Source organism: Bos indicus, chromosome 22 (genome assembly GCF_029378745.1).
Source record: "Bos indicus isolate NIAB-ARS_2022 breed Sahiwal x Tharparkar chromosome 22, NIAB-ARS_B.indTharparkar_mat_pri_1.0, whole genome shotgun sequence".
NCBI lineage: Eukaryota > Metazoa > Chordata > Mammalia > Artiodactyla > Bovidae > Bos > Bos indicus.
In genome coordinates, this window is record NC_091781.1 from 40993721 (window position 1) to 41015850 (window position 22130).

Genomic DNA, 22130 nt, shown 5'->3' on the forward strand with positions numbered 1-22130 from the left:
GTAATGAATTTCAAACATTTCCTATTCATTCTTGAAGACACCATTTTTCTCCTCTGATGACTATAACTGATATTGGTAAAAATAAAAGAGATTTACTGGCATTAAGTTGGGGGTTAATCACTACAAAATAAGTTTTTTGTATTTTGTAATACTCAGAGGCCACACACTTCATGAGCCCTTTTAACCACCACCTTTCATTTGATTTTCTGACAACCAAGTGAAGTAAATACCATTACTTCTCCCATTTTATAGTTGAGGAAACTGAGTCATAGAATATTAGGGGACTTCCCCAAGACCGAGCAGGTGGTAAATTATGACACTTGGTTGTGAACCTGTGTTAATATGAAATGCTATTTATTCAGTGCATTAAAATTTGCCCATAAGTGACAGAGCTGTACAATTGAGAATCTGAAGCTGTAAACGATTAGGTAAGATCACTGCTGTTTTTAGACAAGCATGTCAGAATGTTGGATTTTGTAACCCCAAGTCTTTTTATGGCAGAAAAGTTATGGTAAATCTCTATCTATATATAAGTATTTTTAATATAATTTATTTTTTAGAGCACTTTTAGACTCAGCAAAATTGAGCAGAAGGTCCAGAGATTTTCCGTATATTTGCTCCCCATTTTCAGCATCCCTCATGAGAGTGGTACATTTGTTACAGTCGATGAACCTAAATCCATGCATTATCACCCAAAGTCTGCAGTTTATGCTAGGGTACACTTTTGTGGTGTGTATTCTCTGAATTTGGACAAATGTATAGTGCCATGTATCTACCATTACTATATCAGAGTAGTTTCAAGCTCTGAAAACCCTCTGTGTTCCACGTATATAAGTATTTTTATGCCATACATTAACTCATTCTAACTTTCTAATACTTACTGTTTTTTATTGTTTAGTCGCTAAGTCGTGTCCCGCTCTTTACAACCCCGTGAACTACAGCTCTCCAGGCTCCTCTATCCATGAGGTGTCCCAGGCAAGAATAATGGAGTGAGTAGCCATGACCTTCTCCAGGGGATCTTCCTGACCCAGGGATCAAACCCTAGTCTCCTGCATTGGCACGCAGATTCTTTACTGCTGAGCCGCCAGAGAAACCCATTAAACTGTTAAGGAGAGCCATTTCCAAAATCCAATAAGAGAAAAAGAACTTTTGAGCAGTTCAAGAATTTGTCTCAACTGCAGCAAGGAGGGTTGGAGACTGTTTGGAGAATTTCATAATTTATAAGGTGGTAAATTCCAATTGAGGCTGAAGAGCAAACCATTTCCCATTAAATAGAGTAAACATAATTTAGCAAACCCAGCCATGGAGCTTGAACTCCACTCAAGAGAGGACTGCTTAGAGACAGTTAACTCTCACCCTTAAAATGCTTTCTGTAGTTCAAGTCCGTACTTTTTGGCACTGGACAGAGATATGACCAATAGTCACGTTGTGGCTTTCAGCCACCTGCTCTTCCTAATTAAAGACTTCCATTTTCTGCTCTGCTGGCCCCATAATTTGCAAATAAACAAAGTCCACAGGACATATGATAGGAATGTTAAAACAACCTATAGACCATTTATCTTTCTCATTTGTAAAGCATAAAAGGGACCTTTCCCTTTTTCACCTCGCTGTTTTAGGAGGACTTTTCCCCTTTCCTTCTAGAAGTAAAGAAACCCTATAGAAATAGTTTGGTATTTCTCCTTTAAAGAAAACAAGAAAAGTATATGTGTGTGTGTGTGTGTATATTTGATCAGGTAATTGCTCTAAAATAATAATTCATATCTCTACTGGCTTTTCATTTTTATTTCTACTTCACTCATTTCTATTACTGCAGTGCCTCTTATGAGCTACCCGATTTCATACTTTTAAAAACTGCTTTCTAAAACACAGCCAGGGTAAACTGGGAAACTTACAAAAATAAGCATGTTTTTAGCAGAAAATTATGAAGTGAGTTACTGTTATTTACTTTAGCTTAAACATATGCCAAGTTATGAATTAGTCTTTGTGTTTTTTGTCTTTTGATCTTATGATTACTTATTTGATAAAAACTAATTTATTCAATTATTGACTTCTTTGTCATATAGAGGATAAACATACAGATAGTTTTGCTGGTTTGTAATGGCCATCTACTAGTACATTGTTGCTGCTGCTGCTGCTAAGTCGCTTCAGTCGTGTCCGACTCTGTGCGACCCCAGAGACGGCAGCCCACCAGGCTCCCCCGTCCCTGGGATTCTCCAGGCAAGAACACTGGAGTGGGCTGCCATTTCCTTCTCCAATGCATGAAAGTGAAAAGTGAGAGTGAAGTCGCTCAGTCATGTCCGACTCTTAGCATGAACTGCAACCTACCAGGCTCCTCCTTCCATGGGATTTTCCAGGCAAGAGTACCGGAGTAGGGTGCCATTGCCTTCTCTGGTACACTGTATGACTGTGACAAAATTTCTTGATCAGTTCCCGGTAATGAGATTGATACCAGGAAAAATTGGGAAGAATAAATATTAAAAACATTTCTGCAGTTAGGTTTTTTATACATTAAGTTATGCCTGCCTGTCTTATTTCAGAAGAAAGATAACTGGACTGGGATTTCCAGATCAAAGGATGGAAGCACTATGCATATCCCTTAATCATCTTTATAAATACTTACGTCATCGTCACTCTCCATTTTTTCAGTTACCAAAGAGTTGCCCCTCTAATATGGTAGGTGAAAGTAGTTTCTCAATAAAGTTGTGAAGTTCGATTCCTCAGTTATTGGTTGGGTTTGTTACTTTCATGTGTTCGTTGACCAGTTGTGTTACTCCAGGATAAGGGGCAACTATGAGCAAATACGTTGAATATTGAACCTGAAAATCAGAACTGTCAAGGAACAACAGGTTCTGAGAGTTTTTCTAGTCTCCTTGTAGGCGGAACTTCAGCCTGTGGGCCCTCTGATACAAGCTGTATGCATTGATGGTTAACAATATGTACATTAGAGGATTTTTTGCTGCACTGAGATGCAGAATTATTAGCTTCAAGGAAATTAAAAGCGAGGGAACATTCAGAAGATCTTTGATGTAAAATATGTTTCTTTACAGATTTATTGTAGTTATTTTCATTATATTCATTAAATGAGGCTCATGACTTCTGGAATTCATATCCATATTCTCTGTCCTAGGGGATCTCACTACTGATATAGGCTGTATTTCTGTCAACCGAAGTGGATTAGTTGCAGTTTTTACCTTTTAATTAAACAGCTGCTGCTGCTAAACACAATTTTGAATTATTTAATAGTCCATATTACTTTAGTCAATGCACACTGCTTGAATTGTTTTAATTATGTGAGGCTATACATTTTTTATGATATAGCTTTCCTAAAAATAAGTTGACAGACAGTAATAATTCGTTCTTTTGAGATGTCAGGAATATCTTAGCATATTTGAAGATCATTATAACTAAGATTAAAGCCAAGCTGATCAAATATAAGACCTTCTGTTTTAAAACATGTGAAATATACAGAATTTTAGATAAAACTCTCATTCTGGGTGTTGTTTGTAGTGTCTGTCTTATAAATAAACAACATGTATAATAAATACTCTTGTGCGCAATTCAGAAGATGGGGAATGAACCTAAGGATTACACTTTGCACTGAGGCATCATTTCAGAAAGGAATTGCTTTGATAATTTTGTGGCTTTTTTGGCAACAGAATTTGTTTAGATGATGCTCTCAATTCTTAAACAGAAGTCAGTCCAAAAGCTATTTACTGTTAATCAACATGAATTTTTGTGATGTATTCATGATTATTTTATTCTGAGTCATATTCAGAGGTATTACTTAAATTTTTAGTTTTAATAAGATTAAATGAATAACTCGGCACAGCTTTGGAGATTATAGATCCTAGGAAATTATTTTTAGACAATAACAATGGTGTGGCCTTTCTTCTCATGTATTTATTAAAAAAAACCAGAAATCTATCTCTTGATATATACATATACATATTAATATATTTGTGTTTATATGTTATTTGTGTGGTAGATAACATCTGCTGTTTTATAGGGTGAAATATGAAGTACAGTAGAAGTATTGAACATTGGAATGCACAGTTGGAAATATATCACATTGTACTTGCAGGTCCATCACTGTATCTAAACTTTCTGCGAAGTGCTAGGATGAGAAATGCCGCCTTCAATATCTTTACTTAACAAAAACCTGTATCCGTAACTTCAGCTTCTGATCAAATTTCTTTAAGTGGTGGAAGTACATGCAATGGTGAAAGACTCATCTAAGTTTTCCTTAAAAAAATACAAACAACACAATCTAGATGATGGTAACTGTCAGGATTCCTAGAATAAATTATTTCCACTTTTCCTGTGGACTCTTTTAGAACATTATTTACAGACTACATTTGGTCTTGTGCATCTGCTCTGCGTTGACATCGCACTGATTTTTTTTTTTTAATCTCCTTTCTTGGCTTAAAGGAAAAAAGTAAAAGTTTATCATACAACTGGGTGGTTGACTAATATTGTAAAACAATGTAAAGCATCAGCTGCCTCTGTAGTCATGTTACATATTCAGAGTATAAGAAGGTAGTTAACATTCCTCATGATTATAAATGTTGCCCTGTTAAAGATAACAGATTCTGCCACTGAACTGATGCTGTCGATTACATAAGAAATGGTGCTTCAGTCTTCTAAAGGAGGTTAGTAGCTTAGAGCCTCTGGTGGAATTTAGTCAGAAGGCATAGCCATTTATTGAGCTTAAAGAAAGTCCTGACTTTAAATGTAGCCTGTACAGTGTTTAAAACACAGTCCAAGTAGCACACCTCACCTCCATTCCCTCATGGCAAGGAGTTGTTGGACATTCGCCAGTCATGTCTAATTCTGTTATGACAGTTTATCATATTTTTGCTTATCTCTTTTTTCCTCCATTAGAATGTAAGCTTTTTAAGTGCAGGGACCATGTCAATTTTGTTCAGTCATTGAATGAATGATTACATTACATTAATTATTATTCTTTTCGTTGTCCTGTGGGTACTTAACCAAGTAGTCACCCAAGTGGGCAAAATAAGGCTGCCTAGGGATAACCTCAGAGAAGGCAAAGGCAACCCACTCCAGTGTTCTTGCCTGGAGAATCCCAGGGACGGGGGAGCCTGGTGGGCTACAGTCCATGGGGTTACTAAGAGTCGGACACGACTGAGCAACTTCACTTTCACTTTTTACTTTCATGCATTGGAGAAGGAAATGGCAACCCACTCCAGTGTTCTTGCCTGGAGAATCCCAGGGACGGGGGAGCCTGGTGGGCTGCCATCTATGGGGTCGCACAGAGTCAGACACGACTGAAGCGACTTAGCTGCAGAGATAACCTTGTGGTTTCTGTTTGAACAGTGGCAAATATGTGGCTTGAAGTAGAAAAAGAAAAAAGCAAACAGTCCATAGTGATAGCCTGAAAAACTGATTCAGTGTCATGGGCTCACTTGAAAATGTTCTTACTGATTCAAGAAAAGGCCTATCAGCTTAGGGAGTAGATTAATATTTCTCCCAGTCTGTTGGTATTTTGAGAAAAAAGGAGATGGAGCATGGGGAAGTACTTTTGTGTGTATGTGCTCATGTCCACATATAATGTATATACGTGAACATGTGCCTATACTAGGAAGAGGAATAATCTAACTAGTGATATTTGATAGAACTTTTCGGTCATTATGACCACATTTTATCTGGCAGGAAGAAGGAAAGAGAAGGGGAAAAGGCCATCAGTTTGAGATTGGAAGATGTGGTCTCTATTTCAGGGCACTGTATGCTCAGATGAAAAACAAGAATGCCATTATAAAGAAGGGAGAACTAAAGAGATATTGATGACATGTCTGATAGTAATATGTACTTTGCTGAAAAACAAACACTCATATAGATTTTGTGAAATTTTAAATGAAAAAGAATTTAAGTACTGAGAAATGATTTAAGGGTGAAACACAGACTTTCAAACCAAAAGGAAACATTGTAGGATTTGAAATAAATGTGCTGTGAAAGTAAGTAAAATATCTATTGTATTTGAAATTCTCAACTACAGATAGGAGAAAACCTACTCATACCATGCTACAAGGTTTCCCTTGTTTTTGGTAATACTCTTTTACTCATGTTATGAAAAAAGAGAGGACAGAAAATGGGAAATAGGAAAATGTGCGATGTGTAATATGCTTATTTTTTAGTTACTCCCCAGTTTTAAAGAGGCTGTAACCTTTGACATGTAATTTACATAGCTTCGGTTATTAATGATTATAAACATTATGACTCTGATTTCCATTTTCCTCATTGGTAATTGTGACCAGTCATTAGTTTGTTAGCAAAATCCTTCTCTACCTAGAAGCTAAGGAACATATCAAAATCCTTTGGAAACTTAAGTAAATAACAATAATGAATTATGAAATTACCGGAGGTGATAGTGATCAGGAGAATAATAAAATGTAATTACAGTAAGCCCCATATCTTCCTGTTTTAACAGTCCTCTTTGTTCTGAAACTAAAATTTAAAAACAAAAGCATGAAAAGCTAACTCCTTCCCAGGTGACTCAGGGGTAAAGAATCTGCCTGCCCGTGCAGATGGTATGGGTTTGATCCCTGGGACAGGAAGATCTGGAGAAGAAAATGGAGACCCACTCCAGTATTCTTGCCTGGAGAATTCCATGGACAGAGGAGCCTGGAGGGCTACAGTCCATGGGGTTGCAAAAGAGTTGGACACAACTTAGCAGACAACAACAATTTAGTTATGGATACTTGTAGCTCATCTCTTCCCTTTCAGTGCTTAGGACTATGGGGCAGCTCTCTGGGGATAGTTCCATAGAATCAGAATTTCCCAGGTGATCAACACACTTTCCAGGTGACTCTTTAACATTTGAGAACTTGTTTCTCTCCCATCTGTCTTTGCCTTGACTCCCACTTGTCCCATTGCTTCACTCTTTCTTTCAACTTTGGTGGAAAAGGCAAAAGCTGTAGATTAGAAGGAACACAGGAAATTGATATTGAAATACCTTTTTGGCCTATGTGTAATAAACATATGTGAATAAATGTATTTCTTTACATGTTCACTATCTTTCTTACCGGAAAATATTAGGACGAGATTTTGAAATCCCTGAAAAATTCAAGATTTTCGATGTAAATGTAGTTAAAAAAAAGTAATACCCAGGTGATGATAATTGAAACAACAAAACTTCCTAGCGTATGTGTGAGCTTTCTCTGTGTGTGAGGCACAGGGCCGACACTGGGGTGTAGGTGGAGAACCCGGATCTCCTGGAGTTGGCGGCTTGTTGGGAGAAGCTAACAAGTACACAGGCAGTTCTCTTGTGTTGCCGTTTGTGTACCGATTGTTGGACAAAAGTAATGAAGATCTTGTGGGGAGAATGAATGCCGGTGATCTTTACCGTGGGGCTTCACATCCAGTTTTTTTTTTCTTTACCTTTTTATTTTATATTGGAGTACAGCCGATTAACAACGTTGAGATAATTTCAGGTGGACAGCAGAGCGACTCAGCCATACATATACATGTATCCGTTCTCCCCCAAACTCCCCTCCCATCCAGGCTGCCGCATAACATTGAGCAGAGTTCCCTGTGCTCTACAGTAAGTCCTCGTTGATTATCCATTTTAAATATAGCAGTGTGTACCTGTTGATCCCAAAGGCCCTAACTATCCCTTACCCACATCCTTCCCTCCTTGTAACCGTGAGTTCATTCTTCAAGTCTGAGCCTGTTTCTGTTGTGTACATAAGTTCATTTGTATAATTTCTTGTTAGATTCCACATATAAGGGATATCATAGGATATTTCTCTTTCTCTGTCTGACTTACTTCACTCAGCATGACACTCTCTAGGTCTACCCATGTCTCTGCAAATGGTATTATTTTCTTCTTTTCAGTGGTTGAATCATATTCCATTATATATATGTACCACCTCTTCCTAATCCGTTCCTCTGTCAATGGACATCTAGATTGCTTCCATGTCTTGGCTGTTGTAAACAGTGCTGCCGTTAACACTGGGGTGCCTGTATCCTTTGGATCATGGTTTTCTGTAGATATCAGTCCAAGAATGGGATTGCAGAATCTTATGGTAGCTTTGTTTTTAGTTTTTTAAGGAACCTCCATACTGTTCTCTATAGTGGCTTTCTAGTTTACATTCCCACTCAGCACTCTTTCAAGGTGATGACTTGACGCTTGAGAACTTGTTTTTCTACCATCTCTCTTTGTCTTGACTCTTACTCGCAATGCATTATTTTCCTTTCCTTTCAACTTTTGAGGAAACGGCACATGCTGTAGATTATAGAAGGGACACAAGAAACTGATTTAGAAATGTCTTCTTGGTTGATGTATAATAAACTTATGTATATAGATGTATTTATTTACATGTTCATTATCCTCTTGACTGGAAAATGTTAGGAAGAGTATTTCAAATCCCTAAAAGGTTCACAATTTTCAGCATAAATAAAAAAAAAATAATGGTGTAGGAAGGTCCCCTTCTTTCCACACCCTCCGCAGCATTCCTTGTTTGTGGCATATCGAGTCTTATCATTAGATATATTGTCTCTGTTTCCTTGGTATCTAGTAAAGAATGCAAATCTCATTAATATTACCTTTTGGGATGATCAAAAAGAATTTAGAAAAGAAACAAAATGCATAGACAATGTGTACTTAAATTTTCTTTGGTGAAGTGGCTACCACCCTACTCAGTTTCTAAATGTCTTGCAGGTGCCTTACTAGCTTCAGTGGTCAAACAGTCCTTACTGTGATGAGTTCACATAAAGGAATAGGTACAGCTAGATTCTTGCAAGTAGTCTGCTTTGTAGTAAGAGGTCCCCACAAATTTTAAAATAATTTCCTTTACTCGTCCTAGGTGAAGAAACCCTGGCATATTTTAACAGTTGTAAACTATTTTTTTTCTCCCAATGAGATTACTGCTTCTCCATTTCCCACTGTTTATTTAAGAGTTAGAAGTCTTGGGTCTGAGGGTTGCTGATAGGTTTTGAAGCGAATTGCCAAGGCAACATCTTCTTACTTCTGCCAGCGGGTCCCTCCTTGGTCCCCCCCAACACAGAAGCACTGGTCACGCGGTCCTTTCCCACCTACCTCACTTCATGCAGGGCCAGCTACTTCTGAAGTGCTCTGCTTCTGTCATCCCTTGTCCTCCTAGTGCTTTGTTCTGTGGTATTTGAATTAGATAAAAATAAAATTATTCTTGAACCAAGGCTAAGTACTCTTTTATGAGGTAGTCATTTGTGCTCCCATGATGGTTTTTCTCATTATGCAACAGTTCTAAAAACAGAACATACACCTATTGAAATGAAGGGTCTTAATCCTGAAACTGAAGGCATCGTTAGCTATTTTGCATCCTTTGTAGCATGTGCTTTAGACTGACCTTCTGTTCTGATGGTAGCATTGAAAAGGCTGAGTTAGTAGTCATTTTTTTGTTGGTTGGTTCGTTTGTTTGTTTTAAACTTGCCAACTGTAGCTTAATAGCTATCTGCCTGCTGTGCAGAAGACCTAGCTTTGGTCCCTGTGTCAGGAAGACCCCTTGGAGAAGGGAATGGCAACCCACTCCAGTATTCTTGCCTGGAGAATGCATGGACAGAGGAGCCTGGTGGGCTACAGTCCATGGGGTGGCAAAGAGTTGGACAGGACCGAGTGACTAACACTTTCACAGTCCTGGTTCTTAATAGGTGTCAGCAACAGAAATATAAATTTGAGACAAAGATTTTTTTTTTTTTTTTAAATTCTCTCCAGTGAAGGCTCTCAATTTCTCTTGGAAGGTTCAGAAAACAGTAAAATGGCTTCTGTTGATCAGAATCCATTTTATAGTTTCCAGTGCAGGGTGACTTGTCTCTGACCTGCTGTGTTAGATCAGTGCTGCTAATACTGAGTATAAACCAGAACTAGTAATGATAACACCATGTGCTTGTTTCCATGTTATATGACTTTCAAAACCTTTTTGGGCTGATCCATATGATAGCATATGCCAGCATTCCCATTCAGTTCATGCGAAATGGCGGCTCCCATTGGTCGAATACCCGGCTAATTTCCATAAGGCCAATAAGGAGTAGAGCTGGGTGAAGAACCAAGGCTTCGGTGTCTTGAATATTATGTCTGTAGATGTGGCTTCTCTTCTGGGCACTCACGTGAAGTCAGTTTATTCAGTCCAGCAATGAAGTGATCTTTGATTTCCTTAAATATTCCGTCTACTTACTCACTTCGTGGAAATTGAACTAGGTCAAACTTGGTGGCTCATTTTTCTTTTTGTAAACCTTATTTAAATTTAAATCTCTACATGTCACTATGCTTTGGCAATATTTTTGCTGACTAGAAAGTTGTTGAACATTCTAGGGACTGGAAAGCCACGTTACATGTTTGTCGTATCCCAAACAAAAGGATACATTTTAAATGAAGTATTAATTGCTTAACTGACTTTCAAATTCTCATGAAGCAGAAAAGAGTACATTGTTGTTGTTCAGTCACTAAGTCGTGTCTGACTGATTGCATCCCCATCGACTGTAGCATGCCAGGCTTCCCTGTCCTTCACTATCTCCCAGAGTTTGCACAAATTCATGTCCAGAAGAGTAAATATAGTCACCCTTTTAAAAACCATAATATTTTATATTTAAATGTTCATTTTAATTAGAAAAAATCAGAAAAGGTAAAAAAAAAAAAAAACATGTTCAGATGCACTGCTTCTGTGTATTTTTAATGATAATTTACAGAATTTTAGACTGTCTATAAAATGCTTTATCTGCAAAATAAACACTTTTAGCTTTAGGATGCTATATAACAGTGTCTTAAATAGTTTTTCCTTCTAGTTTTGCTTGAGATATAATTGACATACAGCACTGTTGGGCTTCCCTAGTGGCTCAGATGGTAAAGAATCCGCCTGCAATGCAGGAGACTCAGGTTCAATCCTTGAGTCAGGAAGATCCCCTGGAGAAGGGAATGGCAATTCACTCCAATATTCTTGCCTGGAGAATTCCATGGACAGAGGAGCCTGGCACCGTACAGCCCATGGGGTTGCAAAGAGTTGGACACAACTGAGTGACTAATGTTTTGTATGTTTGAGATGTACAGTATAATGATTTGACCTGCATATTTCATAAAATACTTAGCTAGAAAATCCCATGGATAGAGAAGCCTGGTGGGCTGCAGTCCATGGTATCGCAGAGAGTCAGGCACGACTGAGTGACTTTCACACACACACACACACACACACACACACACACACTTAGCACAATAACCTTAGTGGTGAGCATTCATCATCTCATGTAGATTAAAAAATTAAAAAAATTATAGAAAGAAAAATTTATTTTTCCCTTGTGATTAGAACTCTTTAACATTTGCTTTCTTAGTATCTTTTATATATAACCCACAACCGTGCTGACTCTATTTTTCATGTCATGCACTGCATCCCTGTTCCTTATTTATCTTATAACTGGAAGTTTGTACCTTTTGATCACCTTCCTGTGATTCTTCCTTCTCCCCAGCTCTTCATCTCTGGTAACCACAAATCTGATTTCTTTTACTAAGAGTTTGATTTTTGAAGTATGGTTAACTTACAACACTATATTCGTTTCTGGTACACAACGCAGCGAGTTGGTGTTTCTATGCATTGCAGAATGATCACCGTGATAAATCTAGCTACTGTCTCTTCCCATACACAGATGTTACATTACCACTGACTGTGTTTGCCATGCTGCACGTCTCAGCACTATGACTTGTTTCTGTTGTAACTGGAAGTTTGTACACCTACACTTCCCTCACCCATTTCACTCATTCCCCAACCTCCCTCCTCTCTTGAGATCTTCCCATTTCAAAACACAAATATATATATAATAGGAAAATGAAGGTCAAAAACTCTGGAAATACAGATTTAAAAAAAAATGTTTTTCAAATTAAGTTTGACATTTTGCTCACAAATAATCATGCCTGGAGAGGCTATATAGAGTGAGAACAGACATGTGTTAAGTACGTACATACTTAGAAAAATGTCAGGGATGTTCCTAAATGTTTTCTTCAATTATCTGTGGAACTCCTTGGATGATGTTTTATAAAATGGGTTTAATTTTCTTTGAGGGATTATCATAATTGAAAAGGTCACAGGAGTCAGCTCCATTACTAATGCATTTGTACCTGCCAAGGTTTAGTCATGTGGAATCTCTTTGCTTTTCATATTCAATACTTTTCCTGTTGCTTTGTTGTATGATAAGGGAGAAAAAGTGTTGGCATGAAGGGGAAATGGATTCGGTGCCAACCTTTTTTGTTATTGTTCCTGCAACTCTGATCTTTCCCTTTCCTGAGCCTTGTCATCTGTCAGGCAAAGTAAGAGTACTACTACATTAAGGGTTTTAAAAATGAATGGATCAGTTCATATTTTCAGAAAACACATTCAAGTAATCTTTAAAGTATCTTCTTGTATAGGCGGTAGCTTCAAGGTTCCAGCATAACATACATATAGTGAAATACTTTAACCTTTCATTTCATGCTTTTCAACATTTTAGAAAGCATTTTTCTGTTCATTTTAGTTAGCGCTAAAAAACATAACTCTTAAAATTTTCTTAATAGAGCTATTTGAGTGATATGAAAGTTATTTTGTTTCCTCAGTATAGATGTTTGTCTGTAATATTAGGTCAAATTTCTTAAATGAACAGTGTAACTGTGGGTTCTTTTTAAAACACTGGCCAGGGTAGAATTTTAACTGTTTACCCGAGAAAATACTTCATAGTTATACATTTACAAAGTCTTTAACATAGAACTGTCTTGCCACTTATTTGAAGATTGAAATATGTGATATTTTAATTGCTTTGACAGAGAAGAAGGTGGGGAATGGCTTTTGCTGGTCAGCAAATGATTAGGATTTAGGCTGATCTGGTTTTAAAGAAATGGGTGGATTTGGGAAGCTATGTCTTCCTTTTGTTACTGTTCCTGCCTCATTAAGATTTACCAGATAGAAAGCCAGTTTGCTTTAAATGTTCTGTCAGTGGCATTGTACGTATTTTTTAAATAACTTTTTATTGGAATATAGTTGATTTACAATGTTTTTCTGCTCCACAGCAAAGTGATTCAACTGTGTAACTATCCGCTCTTTTTTAGATTATTTTCTCACAAAGGCCATTACAGGGTTTTGAGTAGAGTTCCCTAGGCTATATAGTAGGTTCTTATAAGTTATCTGTTTTACACATGGCAGTGTATATGTATCAGTCTCAATCTCCCAGCTTATCCCTCCCTTCCCTTTCCCCCTTGTAACCATAAGTTTGTTTTCTACATCTGTGATTCTTTTTCTGTTTCGTCAGTTGGTTCATTTAAAGACAGTTAAAAACCTACCAGTCGGTGCTCCATCACTAATACATTCGTGCTCTTTCAGAGATGCATAAAGAGGTGGACACAGAAGGTGAAACCTGCACAATGGCCAGGGACTTTGAGCTTAGCTTGGATCTTTGAGATTAAGAAGAATTCTCTCTTCTTCACAGCCTTGTAGGTCACTGGGGAAAATTTTAAAAATCAATTTTTCAGGAACATCTGAAAAAAAATCAAAACGTACTTATTATGCTGACATGGTTTAACACCAGCTAAGAATCTTAAAAATTAATTTTAAAGTCTGAAGTCTGGCAACAATACATTTAGCAAAATCTTTTGCTGAAAGTGTAGCAATTGCAAACTGTCATTTCTATATTAACCAGTAATCATCAGATATTTGGTGTCAGAATAATACTGTGTATGTATGTGAATGGATATACTGTATGTAATCCAAGGGTAACTTGAAAAGATTAACTATTAATTAATTATAGGAATATACTTAAGCATTTAATTATTCATTGTGGTGGTGGTTTAGTTGCTAAGTCACATCCGACTCTTGTAACCCCATGAACTGTAGCCTTCCAGGTTCCTCTGTCCCTGGGATTTCCCATGTAGCAATACTGGAGTGGGTTGCCACCTGACGTGAGTTTGATCCCTGGGTTGAGAAGATCCCCTGGAGTAGGAAATGGCAACCCACCCCTGTATTCTTGCCTGGGAAGTCCTGTGGACAGAGGAGCCTGGCGGGCTAAAGTCTATGGGGTCGCAGAGTCAGACATCATTTAGTGACTGAACGACAACAGGGAAAGGGGAGTGGAGCAGGTGGGTGGGAGAAGGCAAGGAGGGAAGATGACTTTAAACGATGAGAGAAGGCTCTGCAGAGGGGTGATGCCACCTGAAGTCGCCATCCGTGAGAACATCTGGGGAGGAGCCCTCCTGACTGATGGAAGAACTCCTTCGAGGCCTTGAAGTGTCCAAACGTTCAGTATGATTAAGGCACAGGGACAACTCTTATAGCTCTTTTTGGTAGTTACTGGGCAGAGCTGGTACTGGAAGCAATCTGAGAGTGGTGAGCAAGAATGAGATCATAAGAGGCCTTTTGGATCAAGGTAAGCTCTTGCAATTTTACTCTAAGTGCATTCAAGAGCTGATGGAGATTTTTAAACTTTTTATTACAAAAATTTCAAACATACATGAAAATGGAAAATAAAACGACTCCCTATGTACCCATTACGCAGCTTCAATAATTAGCAACTCATGGCCAATTTTGTTTTATCTATGCTCTTTCCCCAACCCCATCATATAATTTGGAGCTAGCAACCTGTCATTTTGTTCATGAATATTTCAGTATATATCTCTGAAACATAGAAACTCTTTTTAAAAACATAGCCACAGTTCCATAGTCACATCTATAACTTTTTAGTAATTCTTTAGTGTCATCAAATGTCTAGTCTCAGTCGAGACTTTAAGCAGAGGAGTTACAGCACCTAATTTCCAATTTAAAAAAGAGCTCCTACCTTGTTGTAGGTATCAGAGCTTAGTAGGAGCTGGGAGATCACCTTGACTCGCTGTGTTTGGCATCAGTGTAGCCTGAGTAAGGGTGTGATGATGGAGACGAAGAGAAGTGGCCAGTTTTGGAACATGTTTGGAGGGAAAACCCACTTGCTGGTCTTTCCTATAATTTTGGCTTCAGTCATGGAGTGACGGGGGGAAGAAAAACAATTGAATTGGAGAAGACTTGAGAAGGAACAGTTGTGGAAGGGGAAGTTAAAATTTTTGTTTTGGCCTTAATTTCACCTCTGATGATGGAAAATTATATCAGCCTTAAAACAGAAATAGAAAAGATGAATGGTATCTTTAATCCTGCTCTAGGATATATGTTAAGGGGAATATGATAATGGAGGAAACAGTTTGTGTTCTTAAAAACAAAACGAAACAAACAAGAAAACAAACTTAGAGCTTTACTTGAAATGTATTCAGGTCCACTCAAGTAAAGCTTTCCACAGTGACTGCTTTGAAAGATAATAACAAGTCTGAGACGTCTGGCTGTCCGGTAACACTTCCTTCCACCGGCTTACCACAAATATGGTGACCTTACTTTGTGAACCTGAAATCGAAACCAAGGATTTGAAAATTGAGAGTTTACTTATAGAGACAGTATACAAGAATATAGGACATCAGAACTGGCTTGGGGGAAAGAAAACAAACTGGAAACCTTAATAACTATGATCCCCACTATTTCTCCTATTAGTTCCCACTAACAAATGCTCTGAAGATACTGGTCTTTGAATTGGTTTACCATCTATAATTAGCAAGTGTAAATTAATGTATGATCATTGCTCATTATTATTTATTCCAGAAAAAGTCTCTCCCCACCTCCTCCTTTTTCTTCTCCTTTCTCTTGGAAGCCTCACCTTGCTTTTGAGGCCTTCTGTTTAACTAAATCAGGCCCACTCCAGGATTGCTGTGCTCGATCACTCAGTCATGTCTGACTCTTTGTGGCCCAATGGACTGTAGCCTGCTGGGCTCCTGTGCCCATGGGATTTCCTAGGCAAGAATACTGGAGCGAGTTGTCATTTCTTAGGGGTCGAACCCACGTCTCTTACATCTCTTACATTGGCAGGCAGATTCTTTACCACTAACACCACCTGGGAAGCCCCATAATTGAAAATCAAATGATTAGAAATTTGAATTACATCTGAAAAATCTTGTCACTTGTCGAGTGCCAGAAGCTAGACACAAAGGAGCGCCATGCATATAAGATATGAAAATGATCAGAATCCATCAGTGGTGTTAGAAGTCAGGATATTGATTGCCCTTGAGGGAGTGGTCTCTGGAAGGCTCTATGAGGTGGGCTTTGGGGTGCTGATATATTCTGTTTCTGATTCTGAGTGTTGATTATATGGAAGTGCTCAGATTGTAAAAATTCATTGAAGTTATATGTATACTGGCTATAATTATATAAAGGTTTAAATAAAATTAGATGATAGATACTAATATTACGGGTAAATAACCTGGTTGTATGTGAAGGTGTGGGTGTATTTTTTATTACCTCACAGTAAGGCAGTAAGTAGAAAACTCTTTCCTCCCAAATTTCAGAGGACAATGGCTCAGAGGAAAGATGGAAGAGGGCCTTCATTAGCATATTTGACCCTATCTCCTAAGATTATTTCTGTGCAGTGTCTGTGGCTGTATCTACTGAAAATAGAATGGTTATCAAAACAGTTTTAGAATTCTTTTGGACAAAAAGGCATTATTCTCACAAGACTATTAACTCAGGGACCAGAGAAATTGAATTTCCCTTTATGAACTGAACTTTTCCTTGCAAGACCAGTTAAGTTGTCTCTTTCAAAACACAAATGCAGTGAGCTTGCATGCTCATTACCTGTTTGTCTTAGGCTACTTGCATTTTCTTTTCTGTGATAAGACAGAGTCTAGGAAAGCAATTTAATAAGAAAAAAAATCCTACATCTGCAGCAGAGTAATATAATCTGACATTTTTTAAGAGTATTAAATTATACTATCATTTTATAGTGATAAAGGTGAACAGTTTTATGTCTAGATATTTGTGTGGATTCCAATACCCATTTTTAGGATATTAAATAAAATGTTATATTTCCCCTTAATATTTGACTTTTGATGATGTCATTTTATATTTTAAGTCAGCACTGTCCAACAGGGCTTCCTGCCATAATGGGTGTTTCCTATTACCTGTGCTGTCCAGTATGGCAGCCACTAGTCACATGTGGCCAACACGCAACTTGAAATGTGCCTCATGAACTGTGAGGAAAAATGTTAGTATTATTTGATTTTAATTGATTTAAATTTAAATAGCTGCATTTGACTACTGGCTAAAGTGTTGGACAATGAGTTTTGAAATCTAAGTAAAATACAGGTTAGTGTCTGGTTGTGCTTAATTCTTTTTATAGAAATTCTCGTAAGTTCATCTACTAGATTTTTTTTTTTTTTCCTCAGCCTCATTAGTCTGCTCTTCTGGTGGATAAGTCCACTTGTAAAGACAGCAGGAGTTCTTAAGGTTCTTAATCATATAGCAAAAAACCCTACTTTTGGATTCTTACCAACTCACCTATTCCTTCATTTCCTTAATCTTCTAGGCACGGTCCTTTCTCTACCATCACAGGCTCTGGCCCTCTTGAGGGCTGTATCTCCAAGATCCTGGGACGTAGTACGAAGTCGGTAAGCAGTAAAGGTCTGCCACATGGTGGGAGTTTGAAAATGAACAGTTTGTACTCTTATTGTTGTTATTGCCGCTGTGAAACACAGCCTGGAGTGATATTGTCATCTCTTTGTGGTTTAAGTCAAGATCTATAGAGAATGAATTTATAATATTAAAAAAATGATTAACAACAACCACAACAAAAATTGGGAGCTCTCTCTCTTGTAACCATCTCCACCATTATCATAGTTCTTAAAACTCAATAAATGATTTGTAAAACATTTTCCATTTTGTTTTTAAAAAAATGGTCAAGAAGAGGAGGCAAAGGGACTTCCCTGGTAGTTGAATGGCTAAGCTTTTGTACTCTCAATGTAGGGGGCCCAGTTTCAATCCCTGGTCAGGGAACTAGATGCCACAGGTCTCAACTAAATTTCATGCATGCTGCAACTAAGATATAAGGCAGCCAAATAAGTAATAAATATTAAAAAAAAAAAAAAAAAGAAGAGGCAAAATAGAGAAGACTAATTAAAGAAAGCAAAAGCAGCAGAAAACCAGTGTCAGTTCAGCATTGTCTAGACTCTTGAAGTTGGAAGCCATGTGGGGAGCCAACTTCCTTCATTCTTAACACGAGATAAATTAAGCCCAGAGACCATAAGTGACTGGCCCCAACTCAGAACAAATTGCTATGTAATACTTGTTTTATTCAAGAGCTTTGGAAGAATATTTTTGAATAAGGATCCATAGTTAACCCAGTTGGGAATAAATACTGTAAATATGAAGGCAGGATCCTGGCATTAGCTCACTTAGGTCACATTCTTCCTCTCCCAGGGAATCACTGAACAGAGGCAGGTTGAAAAACGGATGCCGCAAGATTTGCAGACAGCCCTCACATTTCAAGGGAAAATACAAACAATGAAAATGTAAGACTCCTGAATTAAACTATCTACCTGGCAAGAGTCAGGACACTTTCATTTCCTCACCTACTCAGACTTGGGTAATGAAAATATTTTCAGAGGTGGGTGGGTGGTTCTGTGGAGACCCCTGTCTCACTTACAGGCAGAGTTAAGGTATTTGAGTTTTGAAATATATGCCAAAAAAAAAAAAAAGAAATCCAATAGCATATGAAACAGCCAAATATGTTCATTTTATTTAGACTCTGGGTAAATGTCATTTTCTGGTGCCTGTGTAGTTTTGTGAAATTGGTGGGCAGTGTTTGGGAATCCCACTACATCACGGATGGTCGCAGCTCACTGCTCCGACCCTTCTCTTTATTATGTGTTATGTTATATGGTTTAGTCAGAGAAGAAAGCTTGTTTTGGCTTTATTCCTTCCCATGAATGGTAAGGATTTTGATTTGCTGCGTACCTCTGAGCTCTTGGACATTTTCTCATCCTCCTAACTGCTAGTTTATTGAGATCAACTGCTTTCTGCTATCAACTGCTTTCTCAAATGCATTGAGAGGACTTTTGATTTTTCTTCAAATTAGATCTGATTCAATTACCACATTTGATAGATAGATGTCCTGGCTGAAGAAGAGAAAGGCTCACATTCGCATGGAGGGCCAGGACAGTATTAGATAGGAGCTGAGACCTTGAGTGTCTGCAGAAGAAGCCAGAATTTGTCAGGGAAAAAGGACTGCAGCGTGATTACTACTGCTCATTCTGATCCCTAGAGGCATACACACCCTCCCCTGAGTCCCCTTCCTGAATGCTCCTCCCTCTGTTATTTCTAGGCTCTGGTCATAACTGTTGTTTCCCTTTCTTGCTTCCTTCCAGCGGGGGCTCTGTTTCTCATTTTTTCAATGTCTTCTTACCTGTAGCTACAGAGCATAACCGCCTAGAGAAGGAAATGGCAACCCACTCTAGTATTCTTGCCTGGGAAATCCCATGGATAGAGGAGCCTGGCGGGTTACTGTCCTTCGGTCTCAAAAGAGTTGAACATGACTGAACACATACACACACACACACACACACACACACACACTCACGCTTTATGAAACATTTTGTAAAAGGAAAAATTGTACATTTTTATAATATTTTTATGAGTAAATGTTCTGAAAATAAAAGCTAAAAAAAAAAAAAAAAAAAGCCACTAAGCTTACCATGTTGTTTTGCCAGCCATGCAAGCATCACGATAAAAGGCGACAAAGCACAGGTATAGAACTGGACTTTGATTTTTATATTTATTTATTGACCATCCTGAGTGGCATTGTGAGATCCTAGTTCACCGACCAGTTGGAACCCACACCCCCTTGGAAGCATGGAGTCTTAACCACTGGAACACAAAGGTATTTGAGAGTGAGGAGAGGAGATTTGGGGGCAGGCAGTTCAGCTATGGAGCTGTGGAGAAGTCTGCCTTCCTCCAAGGGCTGCTGAGGTGGCAAGAAACCAGAGGTCTTTCCTAGGTCCTGAGATCCAAACGTTCAGTCATTTCTCAGAGAATTCCCAGTGGTGCTAAGAAAGTGATGTGTACCTCTGTCTCGGTTGGAGACTTAGCAGGGGGCTTTGGAAGAAGCCCTTGGCAGCCAGTAATTATGAAAATAAAAGTCTAATAGTATAAAAGACAGTGATTAGATTAGTGACACTTAAAATCATTGAATAGTGAAAAGAGGGCTGAGTTTGTAGAGTTGCAATAAGCTTGTTGCTTAGAAGTCATGAAGGGAAGTCAGCTGTGTGTTTAGCTTTTACATTAGTAAATGACAACTCTCCCATTAGTACCTCAGGAAAGATGTGTTTCTATTATGAAACAAAGCACGGATTGATTATGCACTGCATAGATGCTGTATAATACAGAGCTCAGAGAGCAGATTCCGGTGCCTGACACACCTGACTGAACCCTGCTTCTGCTGTTTCCTAGCTATGTGACTGTCTTAGCTTGGGCTGCTATAATAAAATACTATGGGTTGGTGACTTAAGCGACAGACATTTATTTCTCACAATTCTGGAGGCCGGACATCCTGAGATCAGCGTGGTGGCTTCTGGTGAGGCCCGTCTTCCTGGTTTGCAGATGGACACCTTCTTGCTATGTCCTCACATGGCAGAGAGTGAGCACTCTGCTCTTCTCTTCTTGTGATGAGAACGCAGATCCCATCGTGAGGGCACCATGACCTAATCTGATTATGGCCTCTTGGCCCCATTTCTAAATACCATCCCATTGGGGGTTATGGCTTCAACATATGGATTTAGGAGGGGGTGCAGACATTCTATCCATAACAATGACCTTGAGCAAATACTTAAGCTCTTTATACCTAATCTTCTTCTGCAAAACAGATAAGTACCTCCTCAAATGGGGCGTTTCAATAAAGTGCTTGCCCAGGGCCTGCCACAGAGCTAGTGCTTAGTGAACATCAGCTCTCCCCAAGGAACTCTGCTGGGTTATGTCTGCCTGAAGGGAACTTGAATCCCAGGAGGAGGGTCTCGCTTCTTTTGTAATGAACTGTTTCCTCAAGGAAAAGATCCTTTTGGATGAAAAACTAACTATGTGAACATGAATGTGTGTGTGTCTTAATAGCCAAAGGTTAACTGTAATGTAATTTGGGGAAAAAATTTATGCACACACACACATATATATGTGTATTGATAATTCCCAGAAAACCTACTATTTTACAAGTATTGTTGATTAGCAGTGAGATGTGAGTAAAAAATATGTGTAAACAAATGAGTAAATAATCGGTACATGTGGTACTGAGAAATGGCACAAGCTACGTGAGAGGTGAATGACTATATTGGAAGGGAATGTGAAGAGGGGATGTATGTATGTGTACAGCTGATTCATTTTGCTGTACGGTGGAAATAACACATTGTAAAGCAACTATATTAAAAAAAAATTCTTCTGTTTGTCCAAAACAAGGCAAAAAAGATTTAGAAAACGGACCTGTCTATTGATGGTAACATACACTGAGTTAGTGGATGAGAAAGGAAGAGAGGTGGGTGGAGTGGTTACTCAAAAATACACTTACAAAATATTTTACTTTCCATTTATCATTTGGGACCAGTTGAATTCACAGTTACATTATTCTCGGGAGCTGTGAGGGTGCATTAAGAATAATAAGGACATTGGCTAAATGCTTTAGGCATTATGGAGCCATAATACACCACATGTCTTATTGTTAATTCATGTTGCTAGCCCACTCTTTTAATAGCAGCCAGGAGCCATAATGACACACGCTGTGAATATATATTAAAACCATCCACACAAGTTGCTCTAGTGGTATCGGTTAATTGGATGTTATTTGGGATCCAGAAAGGTTTGGAGGCAGCTAGACAGAAATGGCATCTATTGTGGTTTTTCTTTTCTCATAATGCTGTGAAGAAAGTGCCAACTCTAAATGCTTAATCTGTGCTTCTTCCATCTGTGCTCTGGCCCGGAAAATAAATTTCTGGTGCCCCAGTCCCTGGATGTGAGCATATACCATTGCCTCCTCCTCCTTCTGGCTAAATCATCAGCATAGCAGTTGATACTGGAGTTGTATTTAAATGTGGTAGGAAATGTTTTGTATTAAAAAAAAAAATCTAAAATTGTATCTCTACTTTTCACCCTGAATGTTAAAACTTGCATACCATAAAAACACTTATTGTCTGCATTAATTTTAAAATTTATCTTGTATGTCATTTAAAATGAAAGTGGAAGTGTACGATGAATGCTATACTGTCAGCTGAATTTTTTTTTCCTTAATAGTGTCTCTTGGATATTTTT

General features: G+C 38.3%; 1 protein-coding gene and 1 long non-coding RNA gene across 10 annotated transcripts in view; both read left to right on the forward strand.

The window, feature by feature from the left end:
• The window catches only part of LOC139178609 (uncharacterized), a 29248-nt gene extending 10703 nt beyond the window's left edge, over positions 1-18545 (forward strand). The window contains exon 2 of the long non-coding RNA XR_011562998.1: positions 899-18545. This is a non-coding gene — a long non-coding RNA (uncharacterized lncRNA). The remainder of the gene's footprint in view (positions 1-898) is intronic.
• Positions 1-22130, forward strand: part of FHIT (fragile histidine triad diadenosine triphosphatase) — a 1527031-nt gene that overhangs the window by 987574 nt on the left and 517327 nt on the right. The window lies entirely within an intron of this gene.